Source organism: Ixodes scapularis, unplaced genomic scaffold, assembly GCF_016920785.2.
Source record: "Ixodes scapularis isolate PalLabHiFi unplaced genomic scaffold, ASM1692078v2 PGA_scaffold1__304_contigs__length_218370807, whole genome shotgun sequence".
In the NCBI taxonomy this organism is placed as follows: Eukaryota; Metazoa; Arthropoda; class Arachnida; order Ixodida; family Ixodidae; genus Ixodes; species Ixodes scapularis.
Window position 1 is genome coordinate 132,485,131 of NW_024609846.1, and position 16,268 is coordinate 132,501,398.

Consider the following 16,268-nt stretch of genomic DNA (forward strand, 5'->3'; position numbering starts at 1 on the left):
TTCAATTTGATTTGTAACCTGCAGTTCACTTTTGCAATGAATTACATTAGAGATACGAGGGCTTTCCTAAGGGCAGTAGAGGAAAATAATATATACGGATAAATCTTGCACAGTCTTTTCGTATTTATGCAAAATATGACAGTGGTCACCATCCTAATCGGTCACAGAAAATACAGCAGTATATAAGCTGGAGGTGTCGGCTAGGATCGTGTATATAGGAATGTAGAGTGTCAATATCTCATGTTGTACCTTGTGCTGTCCGTGAACGCGTTCATGTATAATATTGTATAGTGTCTGTACGTCGCGTTTGTGTGAAGTGTGGTGTGGAAAATATAGTACGTGCATGTCTGGCGAGGCGCTCAGAGCAAAGGTGGTTAGTTTACTTTTTCTTAGTTTGAGCGCTGTCCGTTAGGTAGCGCGTGTCGCCGCCCAATTCAAGGAGTCGCGCGCTTAGGTGTCTACTTATTTGAGTGAAAAACATGGAGGCGCTCCCTGTGTCCACGGAGCAGCCACAAAGGGTTCGGTTCTCGGCCTCTCGTGCTCTCGTCTCAGTGGGATCAGTCCCATGGCAAGTTGAATAGGTGTTCCGTGCGGTGAATAGTGCGTGCACAGACGCGATGGGGATTACCAGAGACTTGAAAGTGGATAACGAACGCTAACAGGTGAGCAGGAGCGTTGAACGATCGGAACCGACGCCGCCTTGAATCGGTGATGCCTCGCCTCGCCGCTGTCAACCGAAAACGCCGGATCTCCTGCGGCAAGCACAGCAAGCAGATGCTCTGTTCAATAAAGACATCATTTTATTTGTCGCTATACGATTCCTTCTTTGAATGTTTTCTGGCCGCGAAGTAAATAAAAGCAGTCACGGACAAACCCCTCGAATGCCCCCCCCCCCCCCCCCCCCCCCCTTCACATCGCCGCCCCTACTCGTAATAGGTGCGGTGCCGGTGCTTCGAGACGCGTTTTGGGGTGCTTTAGTGCGCACGGAAGACAGCGAACGGGCGTGCGCACTTGAGAATCGTATTTTAGCAAAAAGCAGTCCAGCTCGCTAGGCCTTACTCGTATTGCTCCACTGTCGCTTGCCAGCCGCCATGTTACTTTTGGGGGTGCTCACTGTGGCTACCTGTTGATTACACGCCGCGTGACTACCCATGGGGTCGTTAGTATTACTAAGGGGGGGGGGGGGGGGGGGCGGGGGGTAGCGATATCTGTGACGGCTTCTGACTACCCCAAATGTAGTACCCTGCGACTACCCTTTTGTTGAGAGTGTTCCTGGAGAAACTAAACGTTTAATGATGTGAACTATTTCCCAAAAGAAAACAGAAGAATCTTAGCGTCGCATGCCCCGATGTCAGCGGAACTGCAGGATTGAGCGGTGGGGCGAGACAGACTCTGATTCGCCGCCCGGAGTCCCTTAAGTACTCCTGTGGGCTTCTGGAACATTCGGCGTAGAACGTTCGGCGCGTAGAATATTTGTAACTCGATCAGATGGCAAGGTTCTCGAACTTACGAGAACGCTAAACTGAAAGAATGAATAAAATAAGCGTCCACTCCCAGGAACCGAATCTGTGGCATCCGCGCGAAAGCCAAGCACAGCATACCCATTCGGCGACGCACGCGCTCGCTTGGGGACGCGCGTGGCAAAATGTCGTATATTTCCTCAACCCGGGGTGCAACCTTTTCGCCTGAGCGGGATAAATTGCCGCGAAGCTTAGAGGGAGCAGGCCAGATGAAAAAAACCGGAGGGGGGGGGGGGGGGGGTCAGTTTTCGTAGATGAACGATATGACGGACAGTGAACTGCTCTCTGCTGCATGTTGTATATTACGAGGCCGTTAAGACCCAGGTTCCACCTCCATAATTTATAAGGGCACATGGTTCTTATTCCTACATCCAAAGACCAAGACAAACTATCAAAATCGTCAGTCCAATAGCTCCTTGTAATAATGGTCTGCAAGATTTATGCTAAAATTTTGACCAGTCGCTTGGCCAGAATCCTCTTAGTAACATTAGCCTCCGTGTGTGACAGAAACTGTTGAAATTGACAGGGGTCCAAAAACCGTGATTTCGAACAGCTCATGCTTGATACGATATCCTTAATTATTGCCCCTCAATGCATTAATTTGGTGCACAGCAACTGCGGATAGGTGAAACACACAATGAACGTGTATATAAAACTAACCCCTGGTGTGCCGTTTAAGAATTAATACGTCATTATACAAAAGTTTGCGACTAGCTATATTTCTAGCGCCATTAGTTCTCCAGAGTATGTTTAAGTGTGCGTGCGTGCGCGCGCGGGCGTGTGTGTGTGTGTGTGTGTGCGCGTTTGCATATCCTCTTCTATACTCACAAAGCCTGGCAGCCCGACGACGGAGCCATAGAGTGCCCGGTCGCAGATTTGAAGCGCGAAAATCTGGTAGCATAGAGCATCAAAGAGCCATTTCTTAAGGAACCTGAACGTCAGCGCACAGCTTTTGCAGCGGCAAGGACCCAAAGACACTTTCGGGTCCTCGCGTCTTACCGCAGCGTCTCCCGGCAGCGGCGAGACGGTACAGAGCGCGATACTGTTAGCGCGAACAAGCGATCGCCGTTTTTTCCAGTGTTTCTTTTTGAAACCAAGGGATGTCATCCAAGTTATTGTTACTATACGGAAAGAGCTCATTTAGTTCTATAATGTAAGCGATAAAATTTCGTGCTTGCTATTACTATTCAGAAGTAAAATGCGAAAATGTGCCGATGTGTTCGCGCTAACAGTGTCGCGATGTGTACGTTTCGGCATCTCGCCGCAGCGGGGTGCCAGTCACGTGGCTCTCCTCTCATCCGTTGTCTGCCGCTCCACTTTTGCCGTTTCGGCGGCCGCTTCTCGTGTGGATCTGCCAGGCGTTGTCAGTGTATAGGAGATATGGTGTGTGTGTGTGCGCGTGGGGAAGGGGGGAGGGGGGCTCTCGTAGCGTGCCATGGGCCGTATCATAATACCACGCACGTCCCCGAGAAAGAGCGCCCATGGCCGCATGGTTATCGTTCGTGGCTCGCACACAAAGGGCAGAGGTTCAATGCCATGGAGCCGACGTACGTTTTTGTTATTTCTGTGAATGTCGCAGTCTGGTGAATTCTAGAACGCTGTTGCTTGTTCGAGGACCGAATGTTCTACGCGCAGAAGATTCTACGCCGATTGTTCCAGAAGCACACGCGTCTGCATAGGGGCTGCGCGTGGCTAGCCGGAGGCAGCCTCGCCCAGCGCTCGATCCTGCTGTTACGACACCATGGACGCCTGCGAAGCTAGTCTTCTTTTTTCTGGTTTTGGGTACAGTTTCGCCCCATTAAACGTTTAGTTTCCTGCAGTTATTTGTCGCTCCGTCAATTGTCACTCATGACAATATAGCCTCGCAGGCCGCCAGTTCCCGGGGACTGTCCTCAACTTTACTGAGAAACCTTGATGTCCAATATCACCACATGCCGCTGAATGCCACCTATACCAAAGTAGAAAGGTATTGGTGCGACCAGATGGCGAACCCAAACAATTCCAAATACGGTGCAGCAAAATACCTCACTCAAGCCTAAAATATTTTCAGGTTGTTCTAAATTTGGTGACGAGAGATTTTTACTGCAGTCTACACCTCCAACAAACTAAAGGGGCACAAAACCACTTCCAACTATTCTCTATTTATGGTCAGAACCGTATCTATGAACTCTAAGTATACTAGGAAACCAAATATTTCATTCATACGGGGTTGCTTTTTTTAAATATTAAAGTGGGTATCAAAATGTGAATAACCTCATAACTGTCGCAGACACAAGAAGGCGCCGTCTCAGGAGGAAGGGCACCGCTCTGTCTTTCCTTGTCCAGTGCCGCCATTTGGTGTCGATATTTTTGGTACTGATATTAATAAAAAAACTCGACCACGTAAGAATGCAACCTTGTTTTTTAGAATGCTGAAGGGGTATTCACACGGGGGTAATTTTCAGGGAGTGATGTGTATAAAGGGAGGGGGGCGGAGAGGGGGATTGCTTCTCCCTCTCCCCCCACCATGTGAATAGCCATTTAGCGACAATATATTGAGTTATTACCAAAAATAACAAATCCCAGAATGTGATTTAGGGCCGGTTGCACCAACGCCGCTTATCTTAACCCAAAGCGGCACTTTCCTAAGCCGGCTTAGCGCCCTAAACCGAGCTCAGGTAAGCACGGGTTTAAATTCCGGTTGCACCAACGTTAAGCCGGCTTTACAGACGCGCCCCTAGCTAAACGCTGGATTTGCGTAGGGAATCTAGGGACAAACAGAGCGAACTAGGGAACGCTCAGAGGGACGAATACGATTGGCAAAAAAGAATCACGTGATGTAAAAAAAAAAAAAAAAAAAAATTGCCGTAGTAGTAGTCGTTGTCGTCGGCGGCGTCTGCTTTTCGCTGTATTTCTTCGGTGAGTAACAAATTAAAGGTCTCCAAATTCAATACTTTTTTCGTTTAACTTTCAATAACAGAAGTCAAAGCTTCAAATAAACACGAATGCTCTTTACATCTGTGATTGTGTGTTTAATATCGGTTGATAACAGGATATTTTGACAGTGGTAGTAGTTTTCGTGCTCACATTTTAAGGTGAAGGAGCCATAGAGGACTCTACTCGCTACATCGCTGAAGACAAAACATCATCGATATAAGTAGACAGGTAAGATGACTACTAAAATCAAGTCAAGCCTGAGACCGATGAAGTTCAAAACAGTGACGAACTCGCCACGGCAGCTGCGAAAATGCCCGGAAATCGTCGAATAGAAGTCGTCGAGAGGTCAGGTCACGAGACCTTGCATCGACGGTACTCGTTGCTATCAGCAAGGTGACAGAACTGCACTGTACCGTCGTTGAACATCCGCTGCAGCATCAAACGGACTTCAGTTTCACACCTGTCGAGTTCAGAAAAAAAAAAAAAAAAAACTCCCACTAGTACATCACATTGTGCCGATAAGAACAGTCGTCTCTTCGCATCGCCTTGCCCAGCCTGCCCCGATACAGCAATGAACGAATCTAGCATAGTAGTCGTTACGATATGTCGTCGCCACGAATGAAAGATATGAAGCAAAATATTCCCAAAAAATCGCGATCACCAAAAAAGTTACGGTTATGGAACGATACAGTTTTCTGAAGCCAAGATTCTACTCGCGAGATTAGGAAAACTCACTGAAGATTGTCTCAAAACTCAGAAAACGAAAGAAATTGAATTTTCGTTGTTTTATCACTTAAACGTGCCGCAATCTAATGCGAACGGCAGAGGTGTCGACAATCAGCTGATCGCCGAGATCATGTTCTGCCACTATTCAACGCGCTGATCGAATTGAAGGATACGCGCTGCAAGTGTAAATAAACAAGGTGGTAAATAACAATACGTTACGGTTATGCGAAAATTAGTAAATACATACGAATAAGCTCGTTGACAGAAGAACCAAGGGGAAGACAGACGTGAGCCCCACAGCTCCGTACGTATCTCGGTTAGGGCTAACACGTCCTGAGAGTGGATAGCCAACTTGAAAACAGGGGTCGATGAACACTTCACGCGACAATATTTTGCATCCTTGTCACAATCGAAGGTCATTTTGTCGAGACTTTCACGCTGATGTAGCCTAAAACACTTTGCACAACCAATTTCGCCCACCGCGTCGACCGCGACAAACCAGCCGCCATGTTTTTAATCCAGGATTAAGAAACAACCAAAAGCAAAGCGCCCAATGTTGAGTGCTTACGTTAAGCGTAGTTTAGTGCTAGGTTTAGCGATAAGCGAGTTTGGTGCAACCGAACGAAACCGAAACTAAGCTTAGGTTCCCGTCTAAGCTCCGCTTTGCGCTAAGCGGCGTTGGTGCAACCGGCCCTTAGTGTCCCTTTAATAGCGAACCCAATAGCTCTAAGATAACTCTGGGTTCACGTGGACAACGGGGAAGTTTTTTGGATGCACTCACGGCGTTTCTCGGAGGAACTAGCCCGGTTGGGCGGTTGTAGATTTACGTTGTAATATGGTGGTCGAATGAACGTAAATGTACCTACAACTGCTCTGCTTCTATACTCCGTTTCACTTTAATTCTGCCCGCCGATGACGTTACAGTTTGATGGAGCCAGTCAAGTAAGACCGAAAGTGCATGCCCACGGCCCTCGTTGTCTTTGTAGATTTACTTTAACCGGTTAAACCAATCACGTACAGAAAACACACAAAAAAGCTTAGGATGGCGGTTCAGTCATTGTGCCTTATTGGTTTAGTTGGTGGTAGCAAACGCACAAAGGCCACGAGCGCCAAGACGATGAACAAGTTCAACGTTGCTTGATTGGCTCTCTCGGGCAGTATCGTCCGTTGCGGACGGACTTGGAGGGAAACGCAGTATAGTGGACGAGTGTGCTCAATTCCGTAGCGTCGTGTGCTAAATATGTGCGGGTGTTTGTGCATCCGCCCAGCGCGTTTTCGTCTGCAACTCTGTATTACCTCTTCCGCTGAACCATTGTGCCACTTTTGCACAAGGTGCATATATGGACATGTGAGCTGTGTGCATTCTATGGCAACGTTTTTCCACTCTTCCGCCTCCCACGCAGAGTAGCCAGTTCAAATATGTTTTTGACTCAGCTCTTTTACTTCATATAATACAAGAATATATCATTATGTCGTGCATGTATTTTATCCGAAGACCTTCTAATAAATGAAGTCTTGAAGGGTCCCTTGTTGTTCAACGTTCGCCCTAGCCGCTACAAAAAAACAAAAACACAAAAGCAAACAAACAAGTGCAGACAACTCCACAAATGGTATTGGAATCAATCGCGGCAGCGGTTGCATCGTTGAAAGATGTGCTTTAGGAGATCTGCTGTTAGTAAATGTACGTTGGGACGTTTGCTATGGGCGCTTTTCTTTTAATAGAATAGTTCTAGGAGGTTTGCTTTAATGTCCCTTTCTCACTAGTACGACAAACAGAAACAACCGTCACTGACAAGCCTTGTGGACGTGCAGGACGCATGTAAAGGTATCCTTGGCAGTCTTAAATCACTCGTGTTTATTTCACGAGCACCAAAAGACTGCGAGCCTTTCAAAGGCGCGAGGGTTGCCGATGTCGGTGGTTTCAGTTCTTCGTTCTAGAGAGACGCGGGCATAAGCGGCATTCACACGAGGAGAATCACGGGCAGGGATCCTCAATGCCCGTCTGCTCCGGGTGATGTTATGGTTTTTGTATAGTACCTGATGCCGACGGAACGTGCTCGCGGTGAAAATGCAAAGAAATCTCCGAAAAGAAATTGTCCCCGTATAACCGTCAGCGCCACGGGCGCGTGCAGGGAGACGCTCTTTCACGCGCACCACAAGAAAAACGAAAAATAAGCGTTTTTAACAAAGTGGCCAGTTGTCATCACCCTAAGCAAAGCGCGCATGAAGGCACCTTAATCATGGGGACTTCTTCTCGGCGCACGCATCACGCGACAAAAAACCGCCAGGCTTTTCAGAAGTGACAGTGTGACGTCGCTTTGCGGCAGAGGGAAGGAAGGGTGCTCGTGCAGTGCAAACAATCTTGGTTTGTGAGTGGATTAGTAAGTTTGTAAGGATAACTTGCCATTAAATGATCTGGAGGCACTTACAGGGAGCATTAACTAGACGCCATACTGGTGGTTAATGTTTAGAGCGCATGCTCAGAATGAGCTCACATCAATAGGCTGCTAAGACCGGCACTCTTGATGGTGCGGAATGCACGTTGCAAAAGAACTGTAAAAGCTCGCCGTCAGCACGCGCTCAGCATTTGCGCACACAGCTATGGCCGCTGGTGAATACTCCCTATAAAAACCGCTAAATGGTCTGTGGTGGTTTAAATACTGAAAACTGCTAAAGCGGTCCTCTAGCGCTGATATCTCTTCCCCGGCACCTTGTTGGCGTGAACTACGATGGTGCCAGGGCGAGGGATGCAAAGGGTATAGGTGTGGCAATCTATTGCTTTTCCTAGCGGCGGAGAGCAGTCTCACGCTTCGTGTCTTTGTGCAACTGTCACCACAATATCATATCAAAGATGGCGGCGGTGATATCGACAGCACTCCGCCATACATCCGAGTCGTACTCTCGCTTTTGTACCCTGTCCTGTAAAGAGCACGTTCTCAGGCTCGGCGAAGGGGGCCACTGCCAATACCACCTAGAATAGAAAGCATTTTCCACTCCAGCCTTCATCACTATAGCGCATCCAAGCAGCGCCTCTTATAGCTTGCGTCAGCATCGCTGCCAGCGCTTCGAGCAGTGCATCACAACGTGCGTAACGCTCTCATGTGACGACGGAGTCAGTGACAGAATCGGCCCGGAACCAGTGGACGATTGACTCTCTTCCACTTTTCTACCTTTCCATCACTAACAACAACAACAAAAACATCAACGTGGCGAAGCCAAGAGGGACGCGTTTGCTGGTCTGTGACCCCTCTCGCCGAGCTTCAGTGTGTGTGCCGCTTGGGGCGAGTCGGGAATCCATCAATGATGACATCGTGCCCAGGGCGTTGTCTTCAAGGTGGTAGTGTGTCTGCGTTTCTGCGACACCGCTAAACTTTACATAACGGGCAACAATATTTGAAGCAAGAAGACAGCCGGAGTGGCCTATTACTCTGGAAAATAGCCTAAATAATGGACCTACAAAAAATAAAAGAAGTTAATTGCACCTCCACTTTGTGAAGAAGCTTGTATTGGGATGACTATATTGACAGCTCACGGTACTCGGGTTCCTGACAAGCGCATCGCATACGTCGGTCGTTTTCGCTCGACAACATCGATCACACGCACGCTTTACCGCCGCCGACGCTCTAGACGGGCACGCTGTTGTTCTTCGTCGATCAGAGAGCAGCTACTCGATGGTCCCCAGACTTGGGAAGTAATCCGTCACAAGTAACGGATTACTTGTAATCCCTTATTTTTCAAGAAATTTTGTAATTGCCTCGTTACTTTTTAAGAAGTTTTTGTAATGTAATTTTGATGCAAAATATTGGTAACGGATTACTTTAATTACTTGTTACTTTTTAAAAATATGAGCATAATTCAGTAACTGGAGCATTACGAGCCGAACATTCAGCAGCATAAAGAGAGCAAGTTCAACAAAATAGAAAACGTCAGGAAGGGGAGAATAGCTCAAAAGAACACACAATATTTTTTTATGACCGGTCTCTAGAACCCATACAAAACGGGCAAGGCATGTGCAAATGCATGAAAGACAAAGATCAAATAAGACAACTCCGAGTAGGCTGTCCGTCGCTTTCCATCGTGTTTTTCTTCTTCTCCCGGGTAGGTAAATGCTATTCGTATTTATTTGTTTTCGTATTTTACATAGTCTCACCCTTTCTAACTTCTTCGACATCTCCCGCCACCTGCACAGACATCAAAAGCAGGTCCGTACCCCTCGATTCGCGGGTTCACAACTCACATAACAGGCGATGTATCCTCGCGCGAGGAGGTTGCATTCTCTTTGTCTTCGATGTGCGCTACTATATTCTGGCACACTCTTGAGACACGGACGAAAAGCGTCCGGCGCAAGGCTAAGAGCATCGTCTCCGAGGTTATACGGACGATACTTGTTTTGTTTACTTGCCAGGCATGTTGGCCGAGTCCACTCCTCACTTTACAGCGTGTGTGTGCGTGTGGGGGGGGGGGAGGGCTAGGAAATCTAAGGAGTGTTGACAGAGAGAGAGAGAGATAGAGAACGCGTAAAAGTGGTGTGATCCTCTATTGTTTTGTGAGACCGATGGCCGCCACTTCTCTCGCTCTTTATGCCCTCAACTCCCGTGGCCTTCTCGAATATTGGTGGAGAAGTGAGAACCGATGAAATATAGATAACCTGAAACCGCCACTTTTTCTCTGACTGGTCAAGTTTTCGGTCATGGAGTGTCCGTCGTCTCCATGGCCATCTCTTAATAAAATGTTGAAAATTCAAAACATTGAGGAGAACGGAAACCTAGAGTTTCAGTGCATACTTTGCTTGCCAAAGAACACATATTGTCATTAGCAAGAACGACAAACTCTAATCTACGAAAACACTACAAGGTAAGCTGGGACACCTGCATTCTGTATTGGCTATATATTGTATCGTTCGAACCAAGTTTCTCTTTTCTTGTAAATAACAGGCGAAACACCAGAGTCAAAAGGAAGCTTTCGTAGATCGCTTCTTTAGTACCGAATCTCGTAGCGGAGGTAGACGCTGCTACTGAGCATGCGCATCGCTAGGTTTGTCTGCACTATCTCAGGAATCATTTCCGGAGGCCGTAAGCTAGCGAGATGGCGGGTCTGGTTGCAGCTTTCGGTGTCTTGTTAGCTTACAGGTGAACGGAGTGCACCTACAATCTTTCTCTTAAGGCGAATTCAACTGGGAGTTTTGGAGCGCGCCGGGATCAGTTGACCAGATCCGGAATGCAGCACACGATCCAAACGGGGTCGCTTCACCTACGGATTCCCAGTGGAACATGACGACTGCTCCGGGATCGGCGGACGCCTTCCCGTCATTCAACTGCCCGGGAATCCTCTTTCCGCGGCCGCCGCGGTTGTTTCGCATTTTCGCAATCGCGGCGCTAGTACGTGTTCGACGCACGAGCGGCAGGAATGGCCCAGGAGCGTCTAGCAAAGATTGCCGAAATGCCCGTAGCGTGGCCAAAACCTTCTCTTCTCCTTCCTGGAAAACGAACCGGCTGTCGAGCCAAGGGGCAAGCAAGCGGCAATTACGAATTCTTCTGAGGCGAAATGGTCGAGATCAGGCGAGATGCCGCGCGAGAAAGGAAGTCACGTGTGTGAGTGCGGAGGGCTGGCCCGGCTGGCTTCCGGTTGAATTTTCCGAAATCGTCGGAGCGACTTTTCTCGCATCCCGATCGAGATGTGGAGCGGGAGCTAACCCGAAACAACCAGTGGAACACGCCCATGTCGATCCCGATCGCCCGTGAAATAGGCTCGCTCCAGAAAAGTCGATCCCGGCGCACTCCAAAACGACCGGTGGCATTCGCCATTAAATACAATATATTACTATTAAAAGGACTACCAGACTATGGGCGTATGATAAATAAAAAGTACTGTTGCAGAAGATTTAGGAAAAATATCATAATTGTTTCTATTTTTGTCTGGAAAAGTGTACGGAAGAAGTAACGTGAAAGTAATTTGTAACGTAACGAGTAAAGTAATCCCTTACTTTTCAACGAAAGTAATTTGTAATGTTGTTCAATTACATTTGAGGCTCGGTAATTTGTAATTTGATTTCATACCATTTTTCAATTAACGAGCACGAGTCTGATAATCCCAACCCCGTCGGCCGCTGCGCGTTCGACGGCAGCGGCTTCTCCTCGCTTTCGCACCCATTCGCGCTTTTGCTCTCGTTGTCGCTCCTTGAAGCCACCTTCCACTTTCTCAGAGCGAACTACGCGCGTCCTGCCCATAGCATGACCAATGTGCTACCGCTGATAACGTCGCTAGGACGATGACGAAGTCAGAAAAAACGAGGCAGTACGACTGGTTGGTCGACTATGACGTCGCAAATTCTCAATCTACACGCTCTGTCCGCGCACGCAAAAGTTTTAAGAACCTAGCCACAGACAGCTTCGCTGTAAAAAGAAAGCTTGTTGAAATGTGGAGAGATGGCGCTCACAGCCCTATCTTAAATTAAAGCTTTTTTTTTTTTTTTCATTTCCTGCAGTGCTTCAAGAGGCCGGCAAAATGGCGAAATGCTTCCGGTTTTTGGACATGAATCTCTTTAGGGAAAGGTACATAGAGGTTAGTATATAGAGTTTATTTGTCCAATTATTCGGGGTGTTTCACAAAATGCCGCCGACATCGCACCTTCTAAAAGTAAGCATAGAACAAACAAACAAAAAAAAAAGGTTGACGCCATATGAGCTTCGGACAAATGGCCTATTTAGGAAAATTAACAACGTTCAGGATAAGTAGATTCTTTGGGGCGCTAGAGTAATTAACTGTAATTAATAATAGGTGTGATTCAATGAGAAACGTTCTGGACATGATCTAAAACCAGTAAAAAAGCTCGCTTCGCAAAAATGTAAAGGCAACGCTAAACTTTACGGCGTTCAAAAACAAACAAACAAACAAAAAGCACTTGTTTTGGACGGTGTTTCAAGATTTCAGCTTTCTATCAATACGCATTACCGCGTCAGCGCTCCTGCTACCCCGTGGCCAAAGCGCGCCACTACGGCCTCGAGTTCACGTAGGAGAGAAGAAAGTGTGAAGCGAGGCGGTGAAATGAAACCTGTGAGTTGTTGAAATGACAATACAAAAAAACGCTTTGATACTTACGTTCACTTTCGACATGCGAAAAATACGTGGTTACGCACATTGGTTGCGCGCTTTGCCCACGGGAAGCAGAACCGCTGGGGTGATGATCAGGGGCGGATCCAGAACTCTTTTTTTCTTTTTTTTCTTTTTTTTTTTATGTGTGTGTGGGGGGGGGGGGGGGGGGGGGGGAAGCGGAAAATTTGTAAGGATACTATTCTCTCTTTTTTTTTTAGGCACCCGCGGGTCTACCGATGGCAAATTGCCCTCCGAGAAGGGGGGAGGGGGCGAGTCGACTTCGTTTAGGGGGGGGGGGGGGGGGGTGGCCGCCCCCGTCGCCCCCTCCCCCCCGTTGGATCCGCCACTGGCGATGATGCAGTATATGATAATAGAACGATACCTAGAAACGCGTCCAAACTGCGTATTTGTTCGGTAAGCCAGTAAAACATTGTGCGTGCGTTATATTTTTGAAATCTGCGCTGATTTAGTGGTTGTCGAGGATGCCCAGATTGTTTCTACTTGAAAACAATATACTATAAGATTTACTAACTAAGAAGTGAATTAGTTCCTCAATAGAAATTGAGAAGTGAATTCACTTTTCCATTAAATTTCTTTTCATTAGCTTGAATTCTTTTGTCGGGGAGGTCACGCTCCACTCATGTTCTCTAATTATGTCTTGGATGTCGGGCCCTCTGACATCCTGGCGCTTTAGGCTCGTCAGATGTCTTGTTGAAGCCGAAAGTTTGAAGGGCGCGCCGATTGGACTTGGGCGAGAGAAGCGCGGCGTCATCGTCACGCGAGTATAATCGTCGCGTTCCGTAAGCTTCGGCACCAACCTTCCGTTCGACGAGTCTAGGGCCTCTGATTTCGTCACTCAATAGACCTTTTCCGCTTACTCTCGCTCCCGACCGTCAAGTAGGCATATCCGGTATGGGCGACGAAAAAATATCAAAACGTTTCAACCTGCAAATAGTAAACAAATATAGGGGAGGCAAAACGAGAATGTTTGACGGTTACGTTTATGTCCTAAATGCCTTCTATCGGCGTGGCGACGGCAAAACAATGTTTTCGCCCATACTGGAAGTGATGACAATTCAAGATGGCGGCGCCCTTGCGAAAAAGGTCTATAGAACGAAGCAAACAACTGAAAACTAACAGATGATATGACCTCATTTGACGATAGCCCACACATCTCAAGATAGAATGTGCCAGTAGTAAAACTGAAAGGGTGAAACATTCCGGAAAAGAAACAAACTGACGAGCACAAATTTTAGGGCAGCCAGTGTCTGTCTCTTGACGTTTTAATCGTTTGATTTTTTCTTTCGGTTTTACTACTACCGTGTTTAAAACGCGCGCAACTTCGTATTCCTCTATAATGTGTCGGGTATGCCAGTATCTAAAAGTAACTAGTGCATTTCAGGCAATCACTTCGCTGATTACATCATCACATAAAGCGCCGTGAGATTTATATCTTCCGGCAACTTGAATCCGAATGGCAAAATTCTTTATTTAGTGTGACCGTATAATAAATCAATTTTAGGTGATAAACACGCGGTGAATTTATAATATTTTTTTTTTAACTTACGCGTTTTTCGGTTATTCTTTTTCTCTAAAATAATTTAACAAGCTGTATATTTAAGAATAGTTCTATATGTAAAACGGTAATATTTTATATCAGCCTATTTGCTTAGCCACTTTCTCAAATAAAATAAGGCGTTAACGAATAGTGAAACTTAAAAAATAAAAAAAAAAACGAAAAACATTTTGGTCTGTTGGAACATGAGATATACAGTAAAAGCTCCTCTTCTCGCACGAGTTGTTTTGCTTTCGATTGCACTTCATGCTATCATGCCAAGTCACGCTAGAGAGCAACGAGAGCCTGCTGTATACGCAAAGATCCTCCCGCAGATCTTATATTCCAACATTCTATGCGGAGACCGAAGACGGTCTTTGAATTAGCGGCATGCCCTCTGTTTTTTTATGACACATTATCAATTATTTTGTTTTGTTCTAAAGGCCGTTGACAAGTGCATAGGGGACATGGCTTATGTCGTGAGTATCAATCCTTATTCTAATTACTCGATATATATCAAAAATTAACATAACAATATATGGGAAATTGATAAGTGTTTGTGGTGCATTTCTGAAACATCCTAGCATCACAATCGTTCAGCGATACTCGGAGTTTCCAGACACCAGAGGACTACGTTCACGGCGCTCTTCATCATATCGTTTAACGCGCGCCATCTGTACACTTGATGGTTGTTCCTAGAATGAAAGGAAACTGCCGCTAATCGGGCTCACAAACCTGGCGATATTCCCGAGTCTTCAATACCCTGGAGCTCCTTTCTCTCAGTGCGCGAATGCGGTCGAGCTCCTCCACGCCTAGATCACTACTCCTCGCCTAACCTTCTGGTCAAATGACATACCCGTTAAACAATCGGTGTCGAGCTTCGCAGTCATGCTTTCATCTGGGCTTCACAAAATTCCGAACATCTAACGAAAGAACGTTTCACGTTAATAATGAAAGGGAATACCATAAAGAAGTGTGCTATTCCCTTATGCCTATATTTACCTGAGGGTGAAACAGTGCCTTAAAAGTTTGCGTGTTTGTGTGTGTGTGTGTTTTCAGGGGAGGAGGGGCAGCACTATGAAAAATACTCCTGAGCTCGCTCTTGTAGCTTCTGCTTCGGGTGCAACACCACCGTTTATGTCGCCTTGTCTCTGATTTAGCAGTGCGTCCTGCAGAATATTGTGGGTAATGTCAAATGAAGGCAGCGTTATCTAACCCTAATTTAATGAAGTAAAATAGCCTTCACTTGTTTGTTTCTTACGTAACTTTTGACAAACCTTACTTTAAGAACTTTGCAATTTTTTTCCCAGTATATAATGGTCCAACTTCCTATTATTCTCATGTGCATGGCGTGTTGGACATAATACTAAGAGAAATTAATGAGTTTTTCATAGAATATTTCTGGTAACAGTTTGATCTGGGAAAATCTTGTCACTGGGGTATTTGCGACACTGATAATTGGCTTTTATCAGCGCTGTTTACTGTTTGCTATTCTAGCATAATCACTGTCGTACCTAATTTACTGCCGCGCACTGTTGCTATTTTCCGAGTGTGAAAAATGGTAATACCTGTGCTACAATAGTTTAAGAAGAGACGCTGTCGTAGCCATAAAAAACAGCAACAACGGAATTTTGAAGTATTTTTATTCTTTCATGCATTTTTGCGCAACGCTCTTTTAACCTTATATTCTTCTGGATCTCAAGCTTCCATGCATGGGGAGACACCTCGTAAGTTACTCATTTTTCTTGTTCTGAACTAAAATGCAACACACAATGAAATAACGTATTGTGTTAGTGTCTAATTCAATCGACTTACTCACGCACATAGATAAACGAAATAAGTGAAAGAAACGGGACTTCCAAGTCATACTGCGCGTCCCCATGTCTTTTCCACAGACTGTTTCAGTAAAGCGCTTTTGGCAGCCGCCACATTCAGGATTTGTGCGTACGGTGCGTGCTTCTTTCGGGTTTCGAAGCCACAAACACGCACGTGTTGGGCACTGGACACCGCACGTTGGGCTGTGAATTTACGCACATGGGAAAGGTGTCTAAGTTCTATACGAAACCCGAGTAAGCCTTGATAAAAAAGTTCAAATTTGACATATAAGTTGAAACATCGGAAATCCTTCTCAAAATGCAATCTATGGTAGCTTCGCCGTGGAGAGACGATTAGGTCAACGTTGTACTGTGGCTTACCTGAAGATGCATCGCGCAGTAGGGGTTAAAGGACCGCCCATCGGTACAATGCATCTCTCTATTCAAACCGGGAGGTGTCGAGATTGAGTCCAGAATTACTTTCCTTGAGTCTGGGAAAGAATCTAGAAAGAAAAATTAGATTATTTTAATAATTTTTTTAGCCTCAACTGGTCTTTTAGTCTTTTTAGGTTACCTTGACACAAAACATTCTTACAAGTATAGGATGAACGTTAAATGTATTGCCAATGCTATTCGCCGTATATG